Genomic DNA, 12,538 nt, shown 5'->3' on the forward strand with positions numbered 1-12,538 from the left:
CTAGACCGTCGCCAATAGCCCATTGTGCAGCTCTAGTGCGACGTAAATGAACAACAACAACAATTTATGAAGTAGTATAGTCAATGCTGGCTCATTAGTAACAAAAAGAACCAAATTGAGAGATTGTTTTTAATATCTATTTAGCCTCAATTCCGTTTAATATTTAAAAAATCATAAACAAAAAATTACAGCTTTGAATTATAAATTAATTCAAATCATTAGGAATTATTCAGCATTATACACCCTTTTCATGTATACAAGTAGGGAAACAAATAATTTTTTACATGACATGTAACAGAACATAACAGAAAAATCTAAGCTCTAAGTTTTATATATTTTGTTTAATCCACAGAGAAAATAAATGAATAATATTTTTAATTATTAATACATTTTTGTTAAATTTCCTTTTAATTAAACTAAAAAATTTAGTAGAATAAAGAATACAATAAAAAGTTATTGAAACAAACACCTTCACAAATTTTAATTTTTCTGTGAATTTTTAAAACAGTTTCAGTTAACAAACTTAATGTTAGATGCTTAAATATTTATTTTATTAAAATATTTCTGAATATTTTCTTGACCACCATCAATTTTCTATGTATGCCCCCTCTAAATGTTTATCGCTTTTTGATCATTTTATGACCAAGAATGTGATTGAAAGGATAAAAATTATTTAAGCCATATAAATATCATATGAGCAGTTATGCATAATATAGCTACACAATCGTATGAACACAAATGCTTTAGCATTCTTGTGGAAAAAAATTCACCATTAATATTTTTTGTTCTATAATATATATTGTAATTGTAAAATGAATAGAGCAAAGAAAGCAAGATTACTTAATAGTAGAAAAATTTAAAGTTGATTTATATAAAAATATTTTGTCAAACGTTTTCATTTTTGAAATATTTCTAACTGAAATTTAAATACATGAAGAAAGTTAAGTATAAGGTAAAACGTGACAAGTCAATAATTAGTTTTATATTCTCGGAAAACTGCTAAATTTAAAAAAATAATTGCTGTTGTAATTATTAATATAGAGCTTTATAACACTTTTAAAAAAATCAGTGATTCAAAACTAGGTGGCAACAAACAACGAAAGTTACAAGAGTCAATAAATTGCTAACAGAAAGCTTTTTGATTGAGATAGTGCTTGCAGAAAGTTTTTCATTTCATCTAAGTTTGCTAATGAGAGTTTGGAGAAATGAAAAGTTCCAATACACAAATAATAATATGCAAACAGAAAACTTTTTAAGGATATTTACAGCATTAAATTAGAAAAAAATAATCAATAAAAAACAGCCATTGCACAGTCCTTCAATCAATCTTTCCTTTCTAAAAACTAATCAACCGTTTGTTTTTTTCAAAAATTGATATAAATTATGCATATAAATTACTTATTTAGGATTTTCTTCTTTAATTTCCTTCTTAAGAACAGACTTAATATTTTTTTTATTGCATTTTTATTTTAAAATTTATATCATCACTTAAATTGTATTAATGATTTATAAGATGCAAGATCCTACTAAATAGAAATCTTTTCATTAAAGAGCTTTCTTAAATAATCAGCTAAATATACTTAAATACATTTTATTTTCTAATTTTAGGTTTTTGATTTCTATGAATATTTTATTTTGTTCACGGCTCCTAAAAATATGAAGACCACTAAATTCAAGAACTATGTTTAGGTAATTATCTATAAATGCTCTAACTAGAAAACAAATTTTTAAAATTATCACTAACTAAAAATAATTTTTAAAAATAATAGTCTCAATTTTAACGTAATTTTATATAACTTGCACACCTAGTAATGCAGTGTCTTAGGCAAATGGCCTGTTTCTCATTGCCTATCATTTACTTTACCATAGCTCTGTTCCCATTTTTCCTCCAGCTAATTTTCCACTCCAAATTATTTTTCGCGGAGATTTCCATATCGTGATCTGCGGCAGATTAATCGCCAAGTCTTGGATACTTCCGGGCAGTGACCTGCGAGAAACTAAAAAAATAAAAAAAAAACACAGACAGGGACTAACTCGAAAGGTATAACTCATAGCCATCCCCGGGAAAACATTTCCATATTTATTTTTTGAAAAATTTGCAAGTTTAAAATCTATTTGGCCCCTTGACGATTGTAGTTGGCACAACAGATCATGATACGGAAATATTCCCTATTTTTCCACTATTATTATTTCAGCCTCCCACCCCCCTAAACATCCTCTACAACAAATGTTTCCAATTGGTGTTCGGCGGAGCACAGTTATTCCGTGGAAAAGTTGGATTCCACAAATTAATACTTTTTATAATCAGAGATGATCTTTGGCATCTCAGATTACATTTAATTCCAACCTTTAATTCATAATTTATTTATACTTTCGGTTCCCTTTATGAAATGCCAAAGAAATAGAAATAGCATATTTTAAAAGAAAACATAATATTTCTAATAACAATATATTATAAAATTAATGAAAAAAACTAGCATTTATAAAATATTTTATTAGTATTTCCCATAACGCTTTTCAAATCAAAATAAAATAACTAATATCTATAACAATAAAATATATTTTCCCCAAATAATCATTTACACGCAGTTCTTTTAAGTTTTTACTTGGAAGTAAACCATAATTTTTCTTTACTTATTTACTGTCAGCCTATGAATGTACACCAAAAGCAAATTCATAACTACCTTTAAATATAACGCAAAGATTAGCCAATTCAACTGTTGGTCATACAACATAATTTAAGATTATCGATGATAAAACAATTAAAAATCTTAATACCTTTAGTTAAATATTTAAAAACTATCTTTTATAGATTATAACAATCATATTAACCTTAACAAACTTTATTTATAAAGTAGAGGTTCTGCTGAAAGAAAGTTGATTATTTAGGGTTCCGAAGCCCAAAAAAAGCTAAGAACCGCTGCTGTATAATATTCATACAATACAATAAAAATATTTAGCCAGTTTTGACTGAAAGCAAGAAATCAAAACCTCAGATTTTATTTAATTTTTTCATTAAGATTATTCTTATATACAGGGTTCAATTTTTGCCAAAAAAAAAAAAAGATTGATAAGAACAGAACCATATTTTTTCACTTTTTCTATGGCTTTCAGTAATTCTATTTAATGCTCCGTAATCACATAAGTTAACAACTTGTTTACTACTTTAGGGCTTGAACGTTAAGCAACAACAAACAAAGAAAAAACATTAATCATAAATTTTAAAAAATCAAAATATGCTGACAAAATTGATATCTGTGATTTTATAAGGTATTTAAAACTTATTAAAGAGTGTTCAAACAATTAATGAGCATGACAATTTTAAAAATCAAGCCTATTTCAAGTCTTTATATTTAAATTGAGTGCATCACAAAATCTTTTTTACCTGTAAAATTAAGTATTTGTTTCACCAAACAATAGCTTACAACCTAGATAAATTTTTAAAAAAATAAACGAAAATCAAAAGATTTTATCTATTTTCATCTTCAAATTCTAATATATATTTAAAAATACATAATTATAATGAGCAGTCTTAGACAGAAATTTACTAAACATTTTAACAATAATTTGAATCAATTATAAACTTGATTCTCCCCTTATATTTAAATGCTCAAAGTAAACCTCATATATCAAATAAAAAAATTGATTTACAAAAAATTCACAACACAAAACTTTCCGGATAAATCCTAAGAGAGCTCTCTCAGCATTGACATTGATCGTAGCAGAGGTAAACAAAAAACAGACAATAAAAAACAATCGTTTTCTTTTTCATTTCATAACTGTGGAGGACAATTATCATTATTATCTACTTTAAAAAGAATAAAATGATAAACCAAACTCATCTTCATAAGTTATTTTACACCGATTTCAACGAATATATCAAAATTATTTCGTAAATAAAAGAAGTTCATTCGGCAACTAAGTTTAGTACAAAAATAATCTAATACGAATTCAAAACAAAACTCTTGAAACTTACCAATCTAGATTCGATTAAAAGTTATTAATTTTTCGATGAAGAAATGTGTATCCTAAATAGAAATATTTATAAACACTTGAGCACTAAACAGTTCAGTTCGGAAAAAAATACTCGTTTTCCTCCCAGTTGTTTGGTTCGGTACGATTCTCGTAGTCGATTTCGCACTCGCACTGATTACGAGCAAAACAGCCAGTCGCGATTGATAAAAAAAAATTATTACTTCATTCATGCAGTGTCCTCTAGTGAGAAGCAAAATAACTATTATTTGTATTTCCTTATTTAGAAAACGTCGCAGCGCTTTGCAAGAAGTTAGCCAACCAAAGTTCTAATTTCTGAATATCAATAGCGATCTAGTCTCCCATTGGTTTTCTTTGCATCACATGATTATAGCAACTAATAAGAATTCATTAGCAGTTGCTATCTCTGCTCTCACTATACGCGGGTGAAGGAACATTTGCGATCGCAACGCTCGAGTACGCCATCTGGGAGAAAGACCAATTCCATGTCCTCACCCTTTCTCTCTCCTCCTCTTTTTTTAGTTGTATGAGAACGCCGGCGATATTTTCCTCTTTCCTTATATTTTACGTATTTCAGTGTGAAAGATATTTTTTTAAATTTTCTTGACTTTTTTTTAGAACTATGTTCAATATACTAGTTTTTAGTTCCATATGGTTGCCAAACTTAAATGTTTTTAATCTATTTTGAAACTCAAGAAAGAAACTAACGTACTTTCTTCTGCTATGACTCTCCGTATGTTAATGGTGAAAGCTTGCAAAGTGTTGCTGCCTTAGTTAGAGGGTTCTGCTTTGTACCACCTGTAGCACGTTTCGATCGCCAATCCTTACATCAAATGGACTACAGGTGGCAGGCAGCAAAACTTCTGTCCTATAAGATCAAGCACAGTGAATGCGAAAAAATCGCGTATGCAAATTCAGAGGTGTGAGGGAGAACCTGATTAGTAAAATCTATTTGCCTGCTAGAAATCCGTCAATCAGGTTCATGTTGGCATCTCGGAAGGAAAGAGTCATCATTATTGGCCTAGAGAAACATGCGTCTAACACGCATTACGTCAAAAAATTCCCACTTTCGAGTAAATTTTCCATTTTCGTCAGGTGTTTTTAAAAAATCTGTTTTGTTTAGACTTTTTCATAAAATTATTTTTATACTTTTTGGATTAATTAAATTTTTTAATTAAGTTAAGTAAATTCGCATACTGTTATGATTGGTTTTTCGTCATATTATTCAATTTTGTAATTCAATAACAAAGTATGTTCTGATAAACATCTTTTGTTTACAAGCTGATTTGTTACTGACATATTTCTCCTGCTAAAGCAAAATTCAAGGAAGAAATAATTATAAAATAATTACTCTTAATAATAGCAAAAGTATATGAAAATGATTTATGCTATACAGAGAAAAAAAAATTTCATAAAAAATAAAGGTCTGTTAGAATAAATTTGCAATAGTGTTTAAGATAATGTGCAAAATAATTAGAATAATGTTCGAATTTTGACATCCTGTAAAGTTCGTTGTTTCAATTTAAAAAACTCAGGGAAATCTCGTTTTGATACAGCGTAAGTGACCAGTACCACATTGCACTATCTGACCTAACACGTGCTACCTTTTCGTGAAAGACAGCTGGCAAAAAAGCTCCTCTTTTCCATAGATTGCAACGAGAATGGGGTTCGCATGAGAACTTGCTTTTTTAAAAGTATTTTGAGAAACTACCGGTTTTCCAAAATTTGAATTTGTGAAGGTACCGCTATACAGTAGTAAATTTACCCTGGATACACCCTATTATAGGAATAGATTTTTTAACAAATATATTAAAAAAATGGCTGTTAAACTTATAGGTAACTAAAAGTATGAACTTAAGTGTCGAAATTTATTGCATACATAAAAAATTATGTCACTAAAATGAAATAGGACAAAGGAGAGCCGGTGAGTCTCTGCGTTGCTCCGCATTTCGTGTATTATCTTCGTATGTGACGTATTCAGGGCGTCTTACACTTTCCCTAAAAACACTACTGGCTTCTAACTAATGCAAATGGCCTTTATCGTAACACCTCGCATGCTTTCATCATTGCGGTTGTCGTGTGGATAGTTATAGGAGTAGGAAGTACTAGGTAGGTAGGAACTTAATTTACGTCGCGCTAGAGCTGCACAATAGGAAAGAGTTGGAAGTGCGCTAGTTTCGTTCTTTATTTCTAATATATTGAAAATTTTTAATCTTCTAATTATTTATGAAATTTAAAAACTATGCTTACATTATTCTAAACCGCTTCAAACATAGTTTTTAAAGTAGGCGTCGTGAAAATTTTAAAAAATGTTTCTAACAATCTAAAACAAAACAAGAAATATGAAAGGGGTAAACATTGTAATACATTCCCATACATCTGAGTAAAAGAGGAGAGGATAGGCTTAAGGCGCTTGTTATTGTTTGCATTAGACCACCCATCCATTGCTCACATTAGACCACCCATCCAAAGGCGATTGCAACGCTCGAATACGCCATCTGGCGATAAAACCAGTTCCTTGCCTTTGGCACTTCCTCCTTCCCTCACCTCCTCTTTTCAGTTGCATATGCATGTACTACAATATTTTTTTCCTTTTCTTAATATTTTTCATTTTTAATTGATGAAAATATTTTTTAAAATTTCCACGATGAATTATGAAAGAATTATGTTTAATGTAGTTTTCAGTTTCATATAGTTTCCCAGCTTAAAATATTTCAATCTATATAGAAATCAAGACAGAAGCTAACGTACTTCCTTCTTCTATGACTCTCCACACGCAAATGGTGAAAACATGCGAAGTGTTGCCATAGGTAGAGAGTTCTGCTCTACGCCACCGCATTTCGATGGCCAATTTGACACTTTTTTATTATCCTTCATTTTCAGTAATTGTTCTGACCATCAATACAATTTCCTATCAAAGGGATAATAATTTCACAACAGATAAGTTGCAAAAGTAATTGAATCAAAGCGTACAATGATTTTTTTATTCATTAATTTTTTTATATAAGTGTGTTATATGCGAACAAAATTTCCAACGAAACAAAATAACATTATAAAAAAATTTTCAACGAAAATGGTTAAAGACAATCATGAAAATCAGGTTTCAGACTAAGTAATTTTATTCAACAATCGGGACCAACCTTTAAAAATATTAAAGTATGTAACTTATTTATTTGTGCATCAATGCTTCATATTTTCACCATATTCGGGACAGAAATTAGGATTATATGCAACTAAATCGTTGTTCTCGTCTTTCTTCTTCCTGAAATACGAGGTCAAAATAATTTTTTCACTAAATAATTTTTTATCATCACATTTAGATAACAAAGAAATCTGCTGGTACTGAACGTGTTAGTTAGACGAGTTCATTAACTCTGTTGAAGGAAAAAAAAATTTTAGTTAAAAATTCAATTAATAACGAAATAAAAATCAAGATGTAATTAAACATAATAATTAAGAAAGATGATAAATTTTAGATAACATAGTAAACATTTGAATACTGTTTTTAAATCAAGATGTAATTAAAACATAATAATTAGTATATATGATAATTTTTCGATATGATAGTAAACATTTGAATACTGTTTTAAAAATATTCGTTCAATTCAAAAATATAAATATAAAACATTTTGCTCAGCATTTTTTAAATGCCCATAAGACAAAGCAACTATTTTAAACGTTATTTTCGACTCAGCAATGCAATAAATAAAGATAAATTGGTACAATAATCGAGCATTCGTTACACAATCATCAAGAAAATATACGAGTAAATAAAATGAATTCACGATTATAAAGCGCAATGGGATACCTGAAAGTGACGTAGAGAGGGTATCTCGATCCTGATTGGTTGTTGAAACGTGGCATTTGTTTACGTTAGTAACAATTCTTTCCATTTTATTTCGAGTAAGCCAAGTCCGTCAAGTATCAATTTTCTTAAGTGACGCATTCCATAATTTTTCACAAAGATTTCAATTCTTTCACAACATATTTCTTACTTAACACGAAGCATTATAGAACACAAACAGTCTAATTATGAATCAAAGTTGACAGATACACAAAACAAAAATATATCACGGTTACAATGAAATGCATAAACAAATAGTAAATCTAAGTTTAGTAAAAGACATAGACGAGAAAAAATTATATTTTTAAAAATTCGATGTGCGATACGGCACATTTAATTAACTTAGAAGTTAATTAACCTTCTGACTTATGTGGAAAAACTTAGCTCGACTTCAACACTACATTTTTCTTATAAATTATTAGCTGGCGCTGACGTCATAGATCACATGTGTGGGCATCCATGATCTTCATCTTGAAGTGCAAATACCCAATTATACCCCTCAGGTACTCGTATGAAAGAAATTTTGTCGTCACTGCCGAGCCCGAGTCAGATCATCTTTAACCATGGTATAAGGGAAAAATGATTAATTAAAAATTAACATGCTGCTTCATGGTATATTAAAATAAATTTAATTTTTAAGGATTTAAATAAACTGCCCACCCAGTCTACACGAAATTTCTTTCTTTTATTTAAATTATGAAATGGAGATATCAATGTAGCGGGAAAAAATAACGAATCTTCAATGTACTTGGATTGTAATAAACTCTTTTATGTGTTTTTGAATCCTTGTTAATTGAGTCAAGTTTGAACAGTCAAAAGAGATAACCCATTAATATTTAAGCGAAAATGAATTAGAAACGTTATAATATTTGTTCAATCACTCTTGAAGAAAGTAAAATGAATCTGAAAAACGTCTTAACTCATTTAATTATTTGATGAAACTTCAAGCTGGTTCTAATAATCGCTTGCCGCTTTTAATTGATGTATCCATGTGCACCAACTTACCATTTTTTGACACAGAAACATTCCTCAAACATACGTCGCCAATAACATTGAGATTTTGTCTCGTTTGCAGGACCTTCCGTTAAATTCGGTGAACGCAAGGAATCTTCAAATACTTTCGGCATAAATTCTAATCGACCTGAAATCAATTAAATGAAACAGATTATAAATTAATGCAGTGAATGCACATTTCTTTTGTCCAAGGGTGAGATTTTTTACAATTCGCTTCTTTTAGTACTGTTTCCAGGTAACCTACAAGTCTCTAGTACAGTACAGTTTATTGCTCAATTGGTAATTTTAATGTTTTTCTCCAAAAACGCCTCAGAGTAATTTGATCTTGAAATGTGGTTTATCGTTACATTGCATGAAGCCTTTCGCATATATTTTTTAATGACGGCTAAGAATGCAATTTATGTTTATTTGTAAGGTATGCATTATTTTAAATGGATGCAATGGCATTTTGAGTATTTGAGTACTAGAGCAGTGTTTCCCAAAGTGTGGTACGAGTACCCCCAGGGGTGCGGGAGCAGTTCAGTGGGGGTACGCGTTCTTATGCTAGATATCTTGCAATAAACGAACATTTCAAAAATTTCATTTAAAAACAAAGCTAGACATGAAAATTTACAATTACGTATTATTCAATTGGCTATTTTCTGCAGAGTTAATAATTAGTGGTGTCAACAGACAGTTGTGATTTTTAACTTTTGTGAAATTTTTTTATAGTAAAAAATACATTTATTTTTAAATAGTGGTGCACAGCGTTACGAAAAATTTAGAAAGGGTACACAAAAGTCATAAGTTTGGGAGACACTGATCTAGAGGATAAGTTAATAAGTAAATTTAAGCGTAAGTATGAATGGCTGGAATGTTTAAACCTTCAGTGCTGTATTTCCAGTTATATTAGCTCCTTACCCTCGAACCATGCAAAGGGCAAAAAATAATCAGAAGTAAACATGTTTTATGATAAATAATAATAAATTAAATTTTTTAAGATAATTAAGGCAAACAGCTAAAAATTAGTTTCTTCAATGTGGTCTCTAAATTTAAATATTAATTTATTCGAGACTAACAGACACGTATAAAACATTTTAAAATTGTAGCTTCCCTTGTGAAAAAAAATTCTAGCATTTTATTTGTCAGATAAAGCTACAGAAAAACTGAAATATAGTACGTATTTAAAAAAAATTATACCTGCACAAAGATAAATGGTGTTTAACAACACTAAATGAAGAGTACAGTTCGTAGTTGAATCTTTAAAAATATTCGTACAAGTATCTCTTAATAAGTACCTAATGGTGGTACTTTGGGAGTAAGATTTACATATAACCACGAAATGACCATAGACACGAATATGACCACGAAACATATAAGTACCATAATTATTTCAATCTTGGCAAAAAATAGTGCCATTTAAAGAGTCATGATCAAGTTTGTCAGGTGATATTCCAACACAAGGCATAAACTTATATATTTAGTTCAAAATTTAGAGTTTATTTGAAATTATATACTATAAAAAATATACTTTCAACACTTTTAATAAACTGCCGAAATTATTACGGAAATTTTTTTTGCCTGCTACATTTGGTTCTTTCTAATATGAGAGCAGGTTCACATAATATGCATCGTATACGAATTACTTATGCGTGACAGCATTTTTGTTAATTTTTAAAACATTATGACAATTCTCTCAAAGGGGTACTTCAAAAACACACCATATACGTTTCTCACATTTTGATGATGATGGTAGCGCTAAAGCGAAACTTTCCTCATAAAACAACCTAAAAACTAACAGAGAAATTATGTATCATTCAAAAATAGCTGTAAGGAACAAACCGTTTCAAACACATGATATTTACGTCCATTTTAAAAATCGTTAAATAGGTGAAGGATTTCAACATCTTGTTTTTAACGAATATAATTTTTCTTTGTAAAATCGTTGAATGAATCTATATTCAGACTCATAGTTTTGCTTTTTTCTCCTGGAAGTTAAGAGGATTTCATAACATTAATGCAGAGAAGAAAACAAATTGTCATACTACAGATTGTTAACTTTTAAGTTACCTTTTGCTAATTTTTCCTCGACAGTAGACATTTTTAACCTTGTGAACAATCGCAGTAAATTTTATTTACTATTCCAGGTGATGATCCTGTTTACGTTCAAGATTGGTGCAATTCAACTTTTTCCTATCCGTATACAGTTATAAAGAAATGGCGTTATTTCTTTTTTCCCTCACGCGCTCCTTGTCCTCTGACATTTTTTTTTATTTTTGGAAAAACAACTTCTTTAAAAATATTTTCTCCTTTTATTAAGAGGTAGCTTTAGGCTCGATTGAAGCAGTGCAGTAAATAATTTAATGCAAACTAACTTTGCGTCAACTAATATAAAAAGACGTTTAACTAATATAAAACTAAGCGTTAAATTTTATAACCGCCGTTGATCAGCCGACCCATTTTTTTGGGTATACTACTAATGTTCAACTCCGTAACCTTGTAATTTTGAACCCAATCCAGAAGACAAGGGAACTTCTGGATCAAGTATTGGGAAAAATTTGCCTTCGTGGAGGACTTTTTTTGATGGATCTAACCTGTATCGCGTTACATGGAGAGGAAAACCACCGAAACCTCCTACGGTTAGTCTAACGGCAAGGAAACTCTAACCAATGAACCGTCTACCACTGAGAATATTTTACGTTAGCACTGTGGTCGGTGCGAGCAAGCGAAGAATAAGAAATTTTTAAAATATTCATAATTCTGTATTTATTGCAAAAAAAAAATAAATAAAACAATAAATGCACATAGAAGAATAAAATGCACAAAAAAATAGCAAACTGGTGGCGACTGGCAATTTTTTTAAAAATTGTCCTGCAGACGGAGGCGACCATACATTTTCTCTTACCGCATGATCTTCAAAATATCGTGCATGTAAAATATCTTCAGTGGTTGACAGATCATGGGTCAGATTACTCTTGCTGTCAGACTAGCCATGGGCGGTTTTCCTCAAATCAAGTAATCAACAAATTACTGTTGGGAAATCTTCGAGTCAGAGTGGTTCTGTCGTACACTCCAAGAGGACTCCCTTGCGGCAAAAATGACAAAAGTGGTGCAACGACCATTATATAGATTTCAATCTCACCAACTACTCACTGCCATGTGGTTGATTTTGTAGGCAAGTGCAAAATTAGTGATGAGTCAATGAGTGGGGGCCTTTCAAATATTATACGTAGATTAAAATAATAAATTGTCATCTAGGATACTGGGTATCTAATAAGTTCAAATTTTGGAGTTATGAGATACCAAGAAGTGGCTGAAACTATCATAATCGCATTAGATGAAGTTATATTGAAAAACAAAAATTTTTAACAAAAAAAAAGGGGGGAAGAAGTACAGGTGCAATGCTGAGCAAACAGCTAGAATTCATATGAATGGACAACTAGTCAAATTTTCATTTTGTGACATAGCTAAGTTAACTGTTAACGGAGCTTAAAGCTGAGACGTAAATATTATCCTAATAACGCTACTTGATCCTTGATATGAATAAAAACAAAAACTAGTTCTGAAGCGTGTAACAAGGTTTTTCTTTCTTTAAACATACACAAATCAGAGCTTATTACGTAATCGAAATAGTAGAACCTCTTTCCTTGCTGCGGGGCTCACTTCACTTATGAGGCAAACATTTACATTCTCACCCAAACAGTTAAG

General features: G+C 30.2%; 1 protein-coding gene and 1 long non-coding RNA gene across 3 annotated transcripts in view; both read right to left on the reverse strand.

Annotated features, from left to right (window-relative positions):
* The window catches only part of LOC107438520 (uncharacterized), a 121,440-nt gene extending 117,263 nt beyond the window's left edge, over positions 1-4,177 (reverse strand). The window contains exon 1 of one of the 2 annotated variants that reach the window (XM_016050826.5): positions 3,977-4,177. The gene's annotated coding sequence lies outside the window, so the exon portion shown is untranslated. Of the gene's footprint in view, positions 1-1,805; positions 1,998-3,976 lie in introns of those variants that run through there. The other variant, XM_071181547.2, reaches the window with a different exon arrangement.
* Positions 4,178-6,960: 2,783 nt separating this feature from the next.
* Positions 6,961-11,415, reverse strand: LOC147806051 (uncharacterized). Its single transcript, XR_015428698.1, has 3 exons — positions 10,901-11,415; positions 8,843-8,978; positions 6,961-7,255 (listed from the first exon to the last, which is right to left on the reverse strand). It is a non-coding gene; the product is annotated as an uncharacterized LOC147806051 (long non-coding RNA).
* Positions 11,416-12,538: the final 1,123 nt, after the last annotated feature.

This window comes from Parasteatoda tepidariorum, chromosome 8 (assembly GCF_982258835.1).
Source record: "Parasteatoda tepidariorum strain Cologne lab strain chromosome 8, Ptep-v5.0, whole genome shotgun sequence".
In the NCBI taxonomy this organism is placed as follows: domain Eukaryota; kingdom Metazoa; phylum Arthropoda; class Arachnida; order Araneae; family Theridiidae; genus Parasteatoda; species Parasteatoda tepidariorum.